Source organism: Notamacropus eugenii, chromosome 4 (genome assembly GCF_028372415.1).
Source record: "Notamacropus eugenii isolate mMacEug1 chromosome 4, mMacEug1.pri_v2, whole genome shotgun sequence".
In the NCBI taxonomy this organism is placed as follows: domain Eukaryota; kingdom Metazoa; phylum Chordata; class Mammalia; order Diprotodontia; family Macropodidae; genus Notamacropus; species Notamacropus eugenii.
The window spans coordinates 407,226,494-407,242,325 of record NC_092875.1 but is presented as its reverse complement, the minus strand read 5'-3'; positions in this window follow the sequence as shown (position 1 = coordinate 407,242,325).

Genomic DNA, 15,832 nt, shown 5'->3' with positions numbered 1-15,832 from the left:
ATATGAAAGCATCATAATTTTAAGGGTTTGAGGAGGCTGCCCCTCCTCCCCTCATCCTTTCCCTAACACCCCCTCACACCTCGAGTTTTCATGACAAATCTCAGAAAGACAGAATTACACACTCTGTATTTCAAAGAGAGGAAGGAATGAAGAGAGCACCAGAAAGCAGAGTCCTTGCATTTAAGGTCTACCAAAGTCTCCCTGCCTCAGTGGTCAGCCCTCAGATGAAGTTCTTTCCTCCTGTTCATGGCATGGAGGGAGCCCAGATTCAGACATGCTCCATGGGGTACACTCTCTCTAGAGTGAAGCCAATTGAGAGTTACCCTGATTATAGCCATTACATGAGAAAGAGAACAAAAATTTAAATGACCTTTCTAAATTACAAGTTGAAACCATGATAAAGAAAACCAAGACTATAACTTTCCACTCATTGCATCAGGTCAGTTTGTTTTCCAAGGTCATGTTTCCTGAGTATGCTTTCTTCCCCTTCAGATTTAGATAAGGAAAGAGTTAAACAGCTAACATAAAAAGCCATAACCCAATATTATTGGTAAATATTCTCTGTACCACAGCCTGAGAGTTTATTTTGGCTTTGTGACAAAACACCAAGATACAAGGTAAAAATGCCAACTTTTTTTAAAGACTGCTGTGCTCATGAACAGGAAATCTACTTATAGCAAATATTTAGTGTAAAATAAATACTGAGTGCTTAGCCCAAGATTGAGAATGTCCTTGTTCTATGATATATTCACATTTGAAACAGATTTTTAATACCATAAAGGACTTTAAATATTGCTTTTCTTTATAACCTCACAAAGGAGCAAATGTGTCTTTATAACTCAGAAAGGAGTAAAAATGAGTATTTTAAAGTAATGTTGGTGCAAATGACTTTTTTCCATTATTACTCTGTCAATGTATCATATAATGTGCAAATGAATTCCTGCCTACCTCTTATAACAATGTCAAGAATACAATACGTTTCACTGGGCAACAGGTATTCTTACTCAATAACAGTTTCCTGGTTTAAGTCTCCTATCTACCATCTACTATATTATATCCATAATCCTGGAGATAATTCTATTTTGGGAATTAGAGTTGCTGAATTCATCTTAAACTCTATGCTCAAGGCCTTTTTGTTAATACTGCTCCACATCTATCAAACACTTCAATCCAATGCCTCAGTGGAATTTGTGACTCACAGCAATTGGGTATCTCTCTGATATGTACCAAATTTTATCAAAATCCATTCAAAATTACAGCAGATACGCCCATTTGAAAACTTTTCTTGGCCACCATTTTTTTTCAAAATGGTAGACTGAAACAGGTTTTTATTTTTTAATGTTATACAGAGGAATTTTGTTCTAATGAGGGACTTGAAAAGTTAATGATGTAAGAATTTGAGGTGAGATACATTCCAACTGGGATCCAGATGCCCTTAGATGTTACAGTTCTTCCAAATGCCCCCATGTGGTCACAACTCTGTTTAAGGTAAAGTATTTCTTGATACCATATTTAGAAATCCAACAAATTTTATTTCACTTAACCTCTGGAAACCTCACTTTCCAGATCCATAAAATAAGGGGTTGGATGAAATTAATATCTAAGATCCTTTCTAACTAATTCTCTAAGTCTATCTCTTATTCCCTAAGTTGTTTTAGAGCACCCTAATAGACAAAACTCTAAGTGACTGAATTTAAAGAGAGATCTATTGTCAGCCTAAGGTGAATAAGCAGTTCGGTGATTTCAATGAACCATTCAATTGCAAATGTCCACTTAAAAATTTTATCAACTACCATTTTGTTGCAAGATAGCAGCCTAAAGCCACAAATTGAATCTAACATGCATATGATTTGTATACCAATTTCAATTCAAAAACCTGTCAATTCCCTCAAAAGTTGTCTTTGGAATGAGTAAACATGAAATATCTGTGGTCAGTTGAGAATAATGTTTTCACTTTATGAGATCAACCATAATCTATGAAAGTGTAAAAAATATAAATATACTTAGGAAGATAAAGAACTATCAATCCTAAGAGATAGGAATAAGGATTGAGTTTGGGATTTCATAGATATAGGGAGTTCCTTGTGAGGAATTTCCTCTCCCAATGAAGATCAACATGTTCTCTATAAGTGATAGTCATAAAAAGTTGCCTAGAGCTCTGAAAGGTTAAGTGACTTGCCCACAGTCACACAGTCAAACCATCAATTATAAAAAGAATGTATTTTAACAACCCCAATAAATAACTTTTCAGTACTATCATGATATATCATCAAGCCATGGAAATTTCTAGGGTATCAAAGGCTGCACCAGCAGAACCCAAGCTCTTGCAAGTACTACCAAGACAAAAAAGCTTAAGTACACACTTTGTTGATAGACTCTTAAGTTTGTCATCCGAGAACCAGTCTAAGGAAGTCTGGACACAGTAATCACCAGAAGATTGGTCTACATGTGGATCACACATTCATTAAACTATCTACTAAGATGTCACTCACTAGCTGTGTGACCTTGGGCAAGTCACTTAACCCCAGTTGCCTCATCCTGGGTCATCTCCAGTCATCCTGATGAATATCTGGTCACTGGATTGAGATGGCTCTGGAAGAAAAAGTGAGGCTGGTGACCTGCACAGCCCTCCCTCACTCAAAACAAAGTCAAATGCAAGTCATGTCATCATTTCTCTGATGGAATGGTCTTCTCTGGTAACGAAGGACAAACATACACTAGGATGTAGAGGGGTTGGACTGGTAGAAGGAATGTTCTCATCAAAAGTCTCTTAGAGTTATTAATAAATCTTCAATAGGGGTTACTTTTAACATTTGTTTTTATTCACATCACCGTAAAGCAGCAAGACTAAGGCTATTGAAATAAGAGTTGTTCTATGGGCCAGTAATAAGTGAGCTGGAGGATCCCTAAGGTCCTTTCCAACTCAAAAAAAAAAGCCATCCTATGAATTGAGTATAGTTATGTCATTTTAGCTTCAAACATTTTAAATTTAGAGTGGATCAATGGATACAGTAGTTGAACTGATTTCAGTGTAATCTGACTCTTGGTCATTTTCTTTCCTACCACTCTGCCCTAGGACTAGGCACCATGCAGTGCTAGGAACCGTGCTAGGAACCATTCTAGGCCCACAGAAGAATTCTGATCTCAATTGTTCCAGTCTTGCTCTATGACTGTGATATACATTCAAATATAAAGTAGTCTCTGCCCCTAAGGAGTTCTTTTTCAAAATAATTTTTATTAGCCTCTTTTGTTTCTACAATTCTAAAATGTCCTCCTATGTCTCTCCTCTTTTCAGAGAGCCATCCTATATAATGAAGAATTCTTTTTAAAAGATAAAGAAAAGGAAAAAATTCAATAAAAACCAATCAACACATCAAAAAATCTGATAATATAGGCAATGTTCTATTCCTGTTTAACAACACCCCTTCCCTTCCACACACACACACACACACACACACACACACACACACACACACTTATTCAAAGCAGTGGAAGCAAGAGTCTTATATCTCTTGTGTGCACCCAAGCTTGGTATTTGTAATTTTATATTTATCTTCCATTTTTCTATTGTTCTTTCTGTTTGCATTGTTGTCATCATTGTGTATCTTGTTTTCTTGGTTACATGATTACTTCACTTTGAATCATTTTGGTGTACATAGAGCCTGCTCTAACTGAACCATTTTTCTTTTTTTTAACCAGCACCAGATTGTCTTAATGACTGATTCTTTGTAGTCCAGTTTGTAATTAGGTACTGATAGATTTCCTACCTCTTTTCATTATTACCTTTAAGATTATTGACCTTTCATTCCTTCATATTAATTTCATTACAATTCTTTCTAGCTCTATAAAATGTTCTTTTGGGTGTTTGGTTCAGTGCTGAATAAGTATATTAATTTAATTAGCTTTGTCATTTTTATTATATTGGCTCAATGTTATGGTCCTCCTCTGGAACAAAGGACAAACACAACCTCTCCTCCTCCTTCACCTCCCCTTCCCTCCTCCTTCTTCTCCTCCTCCTCCTCCAGTGTTCTGCCCCCAAAAGTTGCCTTTCTTCCCCTGGGTTTCCTGGCTACATTTCTTGCTCAAAGATCAAGCCACAAACCCAATTCACTCTGGAGCTCATAGCCTGGACAAGTCCCCACCCACCTAGCACAGGGTGGATTTAAATACTAAATAGTAATTGTTTCTCTTTTACCCAGAGGGTCTTCTTTCAGTTTGACCTTTTTTTTTTTTATTAAAGGGGCCATCCCTTGAGCAACTACTTAAAGAAGCTTATTCATTGAATGGGTGTATCTCACTCAAAGTGAGAATGCTATAGGACCTTAGCCTGAAAGGGCCAGGCTCTCCCATCGCATCCTGCGTCATCTCCAGTCATCCTGATGAATATCAGGCCACTGGACCCAGATGGCTCAGGAGAAGAAAGTGAGGCTGGTGACCTTGCACAGCCCTCCCTCACTGAAATCAAAGTCAACTGCAAATCAAGTCATCATCTTGATGTCATGGTCGTCTTCGAGAACGAAGGACAAACACAACAACAATTGGCTCAAACTATGAGGAATGAATGTTTCTTCAATTATTTAGATCTGTATTTTTTAAAAGAATGTTTTATAGCTGAATTTATATAGGCCCAAAATGAGTCTTAGTAAGCAAACTCCCAAATATTTTAAAATTTCTATATTCTGAATAAAATTTCACTTTTTAGCCTTCCTTACTGGGTTTTGTTCATTATATATAAGAGTGCAGATAATTATGTGCATTTATTTTGTGTCCTTCAACTTTGCTGAACATGATCTTGTACCATACTATGTCAATATGCATTTATTAAGCACCTGCTATGTGTTAGCCACTGTGCTTAGCATTGGGGATATAAAGAAAGGGGAAAAAAATACAGATCTGGTTCTCAAGGAGTTCACACTAATTATAGCATGCAACTCTGTACAAGCAACACACACTTATACAAATATGTATGTCTATAATATGATAAATTGGAGATAATCAATAGAGAGAAGGCACTAGCATTAAAGGATGCCATAAAAGGCTTCTCATAGAGGTTGAGATTTTAGCTGGGGCTGGAAGGAAGCCAGGGAAGCCAAGAGGAAAAAATGAGAAAGGAGAGTATTCTATGTACAGAGAATAACCCATGAAAATACCTGGAGCTGGGAGGTAAGACTATCTTGTTGAAGGAAAAGAAGGGAGGCCAGTGTCAGGATTGCAGAGTACTGGGGATGACAGAGGGTAAGGAGGTATAAGAAGACTGAAAGGGTAAGAAGTCTCTAAGTTATGAATGGTTTTGAATACCAAACAAAGGATTTTATGTTTGGTCCTGGAGATGATAGGGAGCCATAAGAGTTTATTGAGGGAGGGGAAACAGCAGAAATGATCAGACCTGGCCTTTAAGAGAATCACTTTGGCAGTTGAATGGAAGATGGACTGGAATGGGGCTATTACTATAGTAGAGGGATGAAGTGACTTGAGGGCCTACTTCCAGATGGCAGCAGTCAGAGGAGAGAAGGGGGCATACTACAAAGATTTTAAGAGGGTAAAACCAACAGGACTTGGCAACAGATTGGAAGGGCCTGAGAGGTGAGGAGGGGGAGTTAGAACAGGTGAAGAGTGGAGAATGACACCCAGGTTATGAGCTTAGGTGACTGAGAGGATGATGCTTCCCTTGACACTGTTGTCAAGACTATCAAATTGACAGATTTAAGATATGGTCCTTACTTTCTAAATGCTTTATCTTTTTGCCTAAAAAATTTCCATTTCTTAACATGGAAATGTGTTTTTGCATAACTTTACATAACTTTACATGTACAGTCAATACGTTGCTTGCCTTCTCAATGTGGGGTGGAGGGCTGGAGGGAGAGAATTTGGAACTCAAAATTTTGAAAATGACTAATTTAAATAAATAAGATTTAAAACCAATTTCCATTTCTTCACAAATTCTTTTGGTGAATTACTGTGCAGTAACTGCTACAAATCTGTGCACATTCAAAGGCTCATGTTTGAAGATGAAAATTAGACAGATTAACAAAAGTAGCTATTTTGACTGTTGCAAGAAAACATTTTTCAGTCACACATTGACACATATTCATTATTTTTAGCCCTTTGATTTGAAAAAAATCTTAATTTTTGGCCCTTTCTCTACTCACAAAATAAAGATAATATAATTCATTCAAAAATATTTTACTCAAAATGATGAAAGAATTGATACAAAAGTGGATTTTCTACATAGGAGTGTCTAAGCAATTTCTTCAAAGTTTTCATCTACAAAGCTCTTGTTATTATAATAATAATATCTACCTCACAAAGTAGTTGTAAAGATCGAAGTACTTTGCAAAGCTTAATGCACTTTATAAATGATAGTCATTAATAATGTTAACAATAACTACTGGTGTTGACATAGCACTGAAATCCTCATGACAATCTGAGTAGCTAGTACAATTTTTATTATCTCCATTTTACAGATGAAAATGATGATGCTCAGAGATCTGTTCAACCAGTCAGCTTTAATTAACCACCTACTTTGTACAAGGCCCTATGCAAAGTGCTGGGGATCCAAAAAGGAGACATAAGATAGTGCCTGCCCTCAAGGAGCATACAGTCTAATATATGGGTCAGATAAAACACATCAACGCCAGCAATTCCATTCTCAGATCTCCAGACCCTGAGTCCAACAGCCTTTTCATTACATCATATTATTTCAGAATGCTCATTATGTTTGAATTTTAAAATCACAAAACAAATGCACCCCAAAATATGCATTATTCATAGAAAAAAACATTATTTCACTAAATTGTCTAGTCCCAGAAGGTGATCTGTGCTGTTTTAATGGTGTGTGTCTGGCACATTTCTTCAGATGACATCCAGAGATCAAGAGACTGAAAAGAAATGCTGAGGGCAAACCTCTAAGCAGGCATCCATAAGTATAGATCTTCTGTGAACTTGAATTGCCTTTTGGCAGAAGATGATTTATTGTTATTCTTAACATTGGGGTGAATAATAGATTCCTTTGATGCTTTTGTTTGAAAAAAGTTTCCTTCTCCCCCTCATTCCTATTTTCTGCTCTATGTATTCATTCACTTTAATCTCCTGTGAAACTAAGTTGAATTGTCAACTAAGTTTATGAGAGGGATAATAGCTTCTCCTACCTCATGACCCCTAGTCAAAAGTCTTTTTCTCCCTACAAATATAGTAAATGGCTGAAAGTTATTTAGTAGTAAAATATTTGCTAATTGATTTTGCCCTACATTTCTCCCCATTGTATTAAAATAACATTTAAGTTGTAGCCATGTAAATGTACAATTCATCATTAAATGTGTTTTATCGTAGCAGCACTGATAATCTAAGAGGACACTAAAATACACTAAGGACTCTTATTTCACAATCAACATACGTATAGATAATTATTAAAAAACAAAATCATAACATGTTACAACGTTCTCAAATGAAATAGCATCTTCATCCGCAAAATGGATGTAGTCTTTTGCGACCGAATAAACCTCATGATGTGTTTTTCAATAACTTGTCCCTGAGCCCTCATACTCCAATATTTCAGAGATCTAAGATGTCACCAATGGGGTGTTTTCTCCTGCGATGCAGATCAACACCCACCCCACCTCCCATGCCTGAGCAAATAATTTAATTAGTCTCTGTTGCAAAAAAATTCTGATAACCTGATGGCTATCCAATTGCTATAATGTTTCTGTACATACATAGGTTGCTGTTTTTGTTTCCTTTCTCAAAGAGTATCCATAATGTCAGGAGGGTGGTATCTTGACTTACAAGTGAATTGGATTTGAATGAGGCATTTTGAATGGCAGCCACAGAATCCATAAGCAGGCCCAAACACAAGGCCTTTCTAGATTGAGTGAAACTGACAGACTTTGGCTCATACTCCCCTCGTATAGCAGAGTTATAGGCACCATAGCCAAATAATTCAAGACTAAACTTCCGGGAATGGTGCAGGTTGTGGTGTAGAAGACATTGTCAAGGAGAGTAATTGAAAAAAAGGTAGTTGGGGCAACTAGGTGGTGCAGTGGATAGAGCACTGCTCCTGAAGTCCTTCTGACTTCAATTCAAATTCAGCTTCAGACACTTACTAATTACGTGACCCTAGGCAAGTCACCGATCTCCCAGCTGCCTACACACACACACACACACACACACACACACACACACACACACACACACACACACACACAAATTCTGAGAAAGAAAAAGACAGCTGGTGATGCTGAGCAAGTCAACAAGCATTTATTAAGCACTTACTACGTGCTAAACTATGTGATAAGTGTTAGGGATACAAAGAAAGACAAAAATAGGCTCCGCCCTCAAGGAGTTCACAATACAACAGATAACAAGTAATAACTATGTGAAACAAGATATAAATGCAGGGGAAATTCAAGGTACTCTCTAAGGGAAGGTACTAGCATCAAGCGGGATGAGGAAGAAGTGAATACTTCTTGCAGAATGTGGGACTTTAGTTTAAACTTGAAAGAAGTAGGGATGCCAAGAGGCAAAGAAAAGGAGGGAGAGCATTCCTGAATGGGACATAATGCTCCAGGCTGGGAGCTGGAGGGTCATGTTCAAGGAAGAGCCAGGAGGCCAGTAGCACTGGATCATAGAGCACATGAAGGGGAGTGAAGGCATAAGAGGACTGGAAAAGTAGGAATGAAATAGGTTGTGAAGGACTTTGAAGGTCAAACAGCAGGTTTATATTTGACTTTGGAGATGATGGGAATCATTGGAGTTTATTGAATGGAGAGAGTGTGACACGATCAGACCTAGGCATTTTACCAACCAAGAAGATGGACTGAAGCAGGGAGAGACTTGAGGGAGGGAGGTCAATGCAGGCATGAGGTGATGAAGGCCTGCATGGGGGGGTAACAAAGTCAGAGGAGAGAACTAGGATAGTATCCACAAAACATTAAGAGAAAGAGAAGATATTCAGGGTATTAGGTAAAATCCTCTCTGGAGGATTTATTAAAAAGATATTGACAAGAATCACACAGTAAAGATCTCAATCTACACCAAAAAAGGATGTACTCACAGTAGCCAGATTATCCGAGGTAGAGGCACCTGACCTGCACTCAAAGGCTTTTCTGACTGGTAGGACTTGTCAGAGTGTGTATTTGGGTGGGAGAACCTCCAATACCTCCATCACCTCCATGCTATAGTGAAGTGCATGCTTGGGTCCTATACAACTTGGAAACCAAGAAGCAGAGTGCACAACAGGAACTTTGTATCCTACAGATCATCAAAGGCAAATAACTTAATAAGGCCCTACTATAGATACTCACTAAAATCCCATTCAGATGTATCACCATGGCATGAAGGTGATCCTCGTGTCTCAAAGATCAACTTGCCAGCAAATTGATCCTCACAAACCCTGCAAAGCTAGGTGCTATTATTACCTCCATTTACAGTTGGGGAAACTGAGGCAGAAATTAAGTGACTTGTTCAGGGTCACACAGTTAATAAGTATCTGAGGTTAGGTTTGAACTCCAGGGTTCCTGGCTTGCAAACTAGTACTCTATCCACTGTACTACCAGTTGCCTCTAGAAAGAAAATGGTGAGTTTCTACTTTCCACTTTTCCAAAGAAGATACCATGAGAAACAGGCAGGCATAGTAGATTTGGGATGCTTTAGGGACAGGAAAAACTTCTTAATGGAAAATCTTAAACAAGAGAAAGGTAAAAAGATATCAAATTATGGATACCATAGTAATTATTTGGGTTTTTTTATTTTTATAACATAAATCTGCACCAGAGGAAAAAGTAAAAGGTAGGGCTGTTGGAAATACAGGGATTTGGTTGTTGATAGAAAGTAAAGCAAAGGTTATGAGCTACGCTATCTACACCTGAACCTTCCAATCTGGCTTCCAAGTTGATTTGCATGGCAATAAAAAGTATCATAGAGATTAGAAAGAATTTCCTTCCTCATTTCCCTTTCCTTCCTTTTGAAGTTTTTCTCATTGGAGTCACCAGCATGATTTGAAAGGGAATTAGACTTCTGACCCTGGGATATGTTAAGAATTAAAAGGAATTTGAACCGTTACTCAGTTGAGAGTTTAGCAAGGATGGGGTACCTGTGGCCTCTAGGCCATATGTGGCCTTCTAGATTCTCGGGTGCAGCCCTTTGAATGAGTCTGTTTTACAGAACAAATCCTTTTATTAAGGGGATTTGTTCTGCAAAGTTTGAATTCAGTCAAAGGGCTTCACTTGAGGACCCAGAGGGCCACATGTGACCTTAAGGCTGCAGGCTCCCTTCCCCTGGTTTAAATGAAGCTACACTGAGAAATAAAAACTCAAAGGTCACATTTTTGAAATACTTAAGCATTACTGCCTGGAGCACAAAAAAGCTAAAACTAGCCCTAGAACTGTAGTGAAAGAAAAGATAGATCTCTGCATCATATGGGAAAAGAGACTGTGATTCTCAAGATGGCAGCAGGGAGCAACCAAAGAGCAGTGGGTCATAGCAGTGACCTGTGATCTCAGGAAAGAGACCTAACAGAGCTCAATGGAAATAGCCACCAAAAATTAGTATGACAGAAAGAACAGAGCCACGAAGGTCTCCAGTTCAATAGATTAATCAATCTAGCCAATGGCCATCAGAGGACAGTACACTGGGTGTATGAGTGGCCCTCACCACATGTCCTCATTACTGCAGATTCTTTAATCTCAGGTGCTCTCTTCTCCACTGGTGTCATGTTGAGTTATGGAAGCTTGTACCGCCTTTGTGAATTGGGAAACATTTTGTCTCTTATTTTACCGCTTAAATCTTTTTTATTTTTATGAGATCAAACTCATGTGTCCTTTGGATGGCCTAGTAAAAGTAAACACATTGCTTATGTATCATTATTTGGAGAGGATATAGTTAGGTAAGGTGCCTCACACCATAAATCTTGGAGGCTATTTCTATCACTCAGAAATGTGTGAGATAGTTTCTCTACGCTTTTGCTAATTGTTTTCATTCTGATGAAATGTTTTTACTTCTCAATTACATGCTCTTAAAATGTACCCCCCTCCTTCTTTGAAGTGGGACACTGTAGATATTATTAGAATAGTTGATTAGCGCTGATGAACTGCTTTTTACCCTTTTTTTTTAATCCTTAGTTGTAATGGATAGCTCAGTGGCTAGGGGAACGGAATGGATATGTACAGAAATAGAAGTAATATGAAAACAAAAAAATTTAACTATAAAGATTATTTTAAAAGTAATAAAATATGGGCAGGATGGAACCAAGATGGTAGACTAAAAGCAAGGACTTGCTTGAGCTCTCCCCTAAACCCTTCCAAATACCTGTAAAAAATTACTCTAGTTGGTACGTCAACAACCCTGCACCCTGGGCTGCTCAGTGGTCCAGCCAGGAGGCAGCAGGAGGCACAGTCTGATTCATTACTTAGGTGGCATGGCATCTCTGGGCTATATTAAGCTCTTGCTGGCCACATCAGCAGTGTTCAGGGCTGCATCCCTGCGCTGCCTCCTCCTCCATGGAGCCCAAGCCAAGAGGCTAGGTCAGCCTTGGGAGCAGAAGCAGGGGATCACCTGCCCAGGGTCTAGCCAGCCTTCAGCTTCTTGGGCCCGAGCTGGTACAGCTCAGAAGATAAAGAAATTATTAATTTTATCAACTGTGAGGGTGAGAAATTAATAATCCAAGGAAAAGTTGGTGACACTCTAGTAGATGTTGCTAATAATAATCTAGACTTTGATGGGTTTGGTGCCTGTGAAGGAACATTGACTTGTTCCACCCGTCACCTTGTCTTTGTGATAGGATACTTGGTTGCCTGTGCTTGGACCTAATTCTAAAATCACATTTCTCTCTAAAAATCACATTTCTCTCTAAAAATCACATTTCTCCCTAGCCTGTCCCAGGCAGTTTCTCCCCAGCCCAAGGATAGCCTGCCCTAGATCTCTCTTCCTGCTATAGTAGCTAGTTGCACCTATAGAATTTATTAGCTTGAACCAGCTGTGTACTGACTGAACTGGCTGTGTACTGGATCATAACAATATTTACTACTCACTGGCCACTTATATGTATAATAGACTTAAACATATGTATACTCCCTTACATTTATCTTGTCTATCAAGACATTGATGAGAACAACCTGGGTATTACCTAATCCTGACTGTTAGTTGACTTAGTGACATTTCAGGCCTAAAACCATACCTCCATGGGCTATTTTCCGATGAACTCTGGGTAAAATACCTGTGTAGTCTGAAGTTTGCCTGCTCATCATTTCTTGTAGCACAATAGTATTCATATAACATGTGTTCAGCCATTCCCCAATTGATGAGCATCCTCTCAGTTTCCAGTTCTTGGCCACCACAAAAAAAAAGCTGCTATAAATATTTTTGTACATGTGAGTCCTTTCCCCATTTTTACGATCTCATTGGGTTTAGCCCTAGAAGTGGTTTTGCAGGGTCAAAGGGTATGCACATTTTTATAGACCTTTGAGCATATTTCAAATAATTTTTTAAACCAGTTTGCATTACCTCTGTAGGCACTGACTTCCCAGGGGCATACTAAATAACAAGGAGAAGCAAATCTGAGATTTTAAATTTCATCCTATAACAACATAATTTGACCCTGGCATATGTCAGAACTGTATTCTTATGAGTTGGAAATGGTCTTCCACAAAGGCTCAAAGCTATCAAAAACCTCAGAGAACTATGTTTACTTTAAGTCATGGCATGACCTACAAACAATTGAATTTTCAACATTCTATTATCAAGTGTGATTTCTAATTATAACTCTATTGATTGCCCAAATCCCTAATAACTAATCTGTGGGGTTTTCCTACACCCAAAATAGAACAGCTTGACATGAATAAACTTGAGGACTTTTACAATTTGTAATTCACCTAGCAGTTTGTTGAGCATCACAAAGTAAATATTGAAAATATTCATTAGTTAAGGAGGTTTAAACAGGTGTTTGATACAAGGAGGGCTTCAGGTCTTGTGCACAATTAAAGCAAAGTAATCTCATCCCACTGACATGTTTTTCACTAAAAGTATTCAGGGTAAAATAAAAAAAGGGCCATTATTTAAAGGGTTCAGTATGGGAAGAGATGGATACTGGACATGTTAATTTAGGCATAATCATTCTGTAAGGAAGCATCCTGTCTATAGCTTCTAAATATAGTCTTCGTACTCCAGGATTAGAGCCCTCCTTAATTACATGCAGAGTCATCTACGAATGGCAGAAAAATGAAAGAACCACTGTTCAGGAAAGTAAGAGAAAGTTCTTGAGGTAGATAGTGATAGCAATAACTGAGAGAGAGAGAGAGAGAGAGAGAGAGAGAGAGAGAGAGAGAGAACAGAAGAGAAATAGAAGGGGGAAGAGAGAAAGGAAGAGAAAGAGATTATGAAAAGCCTGAAGGTAAGATCAAGATGGCGGACTCTATCTTGGCTGTGTGACCCTAGGAAGTTGGGTCTAAATTATAAGTGAGAAAATGACTGATTTGATCAGTAGAGAGAAATAACAGTAGTCTAAGGAAACCTTAGGGATGCTACCTTAGGGTAGTAGAAATTGGATTTTTAGAGTACGCTCCATGGATTGTTAGGCCTGATCGCTGCCTACTGAGTGATGGAGTTGGATGCTTTGGAATAAAAGAACTTAGCATGAAGAGCCTCTGACTTAATGGATCCTTAAAAGAGGAGAAATCTGCCTTCATTCTCTCTTCTCTTCCACTGGCATATATTCCAGAATGTTCAAGACACCTTACATTTTCTTTGTACATATTTTGTATATGCTTATAAAAAATATGAATATGTTTTGAATATAGAGACAGCTATGCGGTAGAGTAGATAGAGCACTGGACTTGGAATCAGGAAGATCTAAGTTCAAATCTGACCTCAGTCACTTATTAGCTGTGTGATCCTGGGCAAGCCAATGTACCTCTATTTACCTCAGTTTCCTCATCTGTAAAACAGAGACAATAAAATCACCTAATTTCCTCTAGGATCAAACATAAAGAGAACTCGATATGATATGATATGATATAATAAAATGTTTTTAAAGTTCTTCATAACCTGGTCTCTTCTTATCTTTCCAGTCTTCAAATACTTTTTCTACAATCCAATGACATGGAGTGCTTGCTGATGTTCTCCAGATTCTGGTTCTTCCCCATACCTAGAGTTCTCCTCTTCCTCATCCCTGACTCCTGGCTTTTTTGGCTCCCTTCAAGACTCTCATCTAAAATCCCACCTTCTGCAAGAAGACTGTATTCTTCTTCATGTTAATGCCTTCCCTCTGAGATTATCTTCTATTTATCTTTTTTATATAAATTTGTATTGATGTCTTGTTTCTCACTTCATCATTGTTACCCCTCCCCCATATCCTTTCCCCTTAGCCTCCCAGAGAACCATCCCATATAACAAATAGCATTTTAAGAGGAAAAAATATCAACATAACTGAACAACAAATTTTAAAAGTCTGAAAACATATGCAATGTGTAACACCTGTGGACCTCCAGGAAGGAGTAGGTTGGGCGGCATTTTCTCATATCTCTTCATTCCATACATGATTGATCTTTATAGTTTTGTTGCATTCACTTTGGGCATGTGGTTATCATTGTTGTAGTTACTGTGTTTATTGTTTTCTTGGTTCTGCTTACTTTGCTCTATATCATTTCATATAGATCTCCTCACATTTCTCTGTATTCATCACATTCATTACTTCTTAGAGCACAGTAATATTCCATTACATTCATGTACCACAATTTCTTTAGCCATTCTCCAGTCAATGGGTATTTATATTGTTTTCAATTCTTTGCTATCACAAAAAGTGCTCTAAAATAAAATATTTTAGAGTATATAGGCTATACTTTCTTTTTATTTATAGCTTCCTTGGGGTATTAGCCCAGTACTAGAGTCTCTGGTTCAAAGGGTATAGATAGTTCAGTCAGTTTATTTGAATAATTCTGAATTATTTTCCAAACTGGCTGTTTCATTTCCCAGCATCACCAACAATGTATTAGAGTGCCTATCATTCTACAACCTCTCCAACATTGAATATTGTGATTTTTTATCATTTTTGACAATTTGCAGGGTATATGGTAAGTCCTCAGGGTTGTTTTGATTTTCATTTTTCTTATAATTACTGATTTCAGCCCTCCCTCACTCAAAACAAAGTCAAGTTCAAGTCATGTCATTATTTCTCTGATGGCATGATCTTCTTCAGCAACGAAGGACAAACACACAATTACTGATTTAGAGCTTGTGAATATTTTTCCAGTTCTTTTGAGAATGGTTTGTTCATATCCTTTGATTATTTATCTAGTGGAGAATGGCTATTAGTCACATATATATTTACCAATTGTTTATATATCTTGAATATCAAACCCTTAACAGAGAAATTTGATGCAAATACTTTTTTTCCCCATTCCATTACTTCTCTTCTTATCCCAGGTATTAATTGTGTCTGTGCAGAAGTCTTTCAGTTTCATGTAATTAAAATAATCTATTTATCTTCTGTAATTGCCTCTGTCTGGTGTTTGGTTAAGAATAGATGTCCTTCTCATGGCTGAGAGATCTCGCATAAATCTTATTTGTAACAGTTGTTACATGATTATCTCCTCCTTTAGATTATAAACTCCTTGAGGGCAAGGACTCTCTTTTTCCCCCAGTTCTTTGTATCTCTGCTTGGTACAATGTATATAGTAAACCCTTAATGAATTCATATTGACTTGATTTGGATATGCAACAGGCCAAGAATATCCTGCAAGTTCTAAGGACTGGGCCCTCATTGACCTATCTCCCCATTACAGTTATGTGGTAAACTTATATTATTTTTAATTTTTAAAATTTTGAAATTGTATGTGTCCAAAGC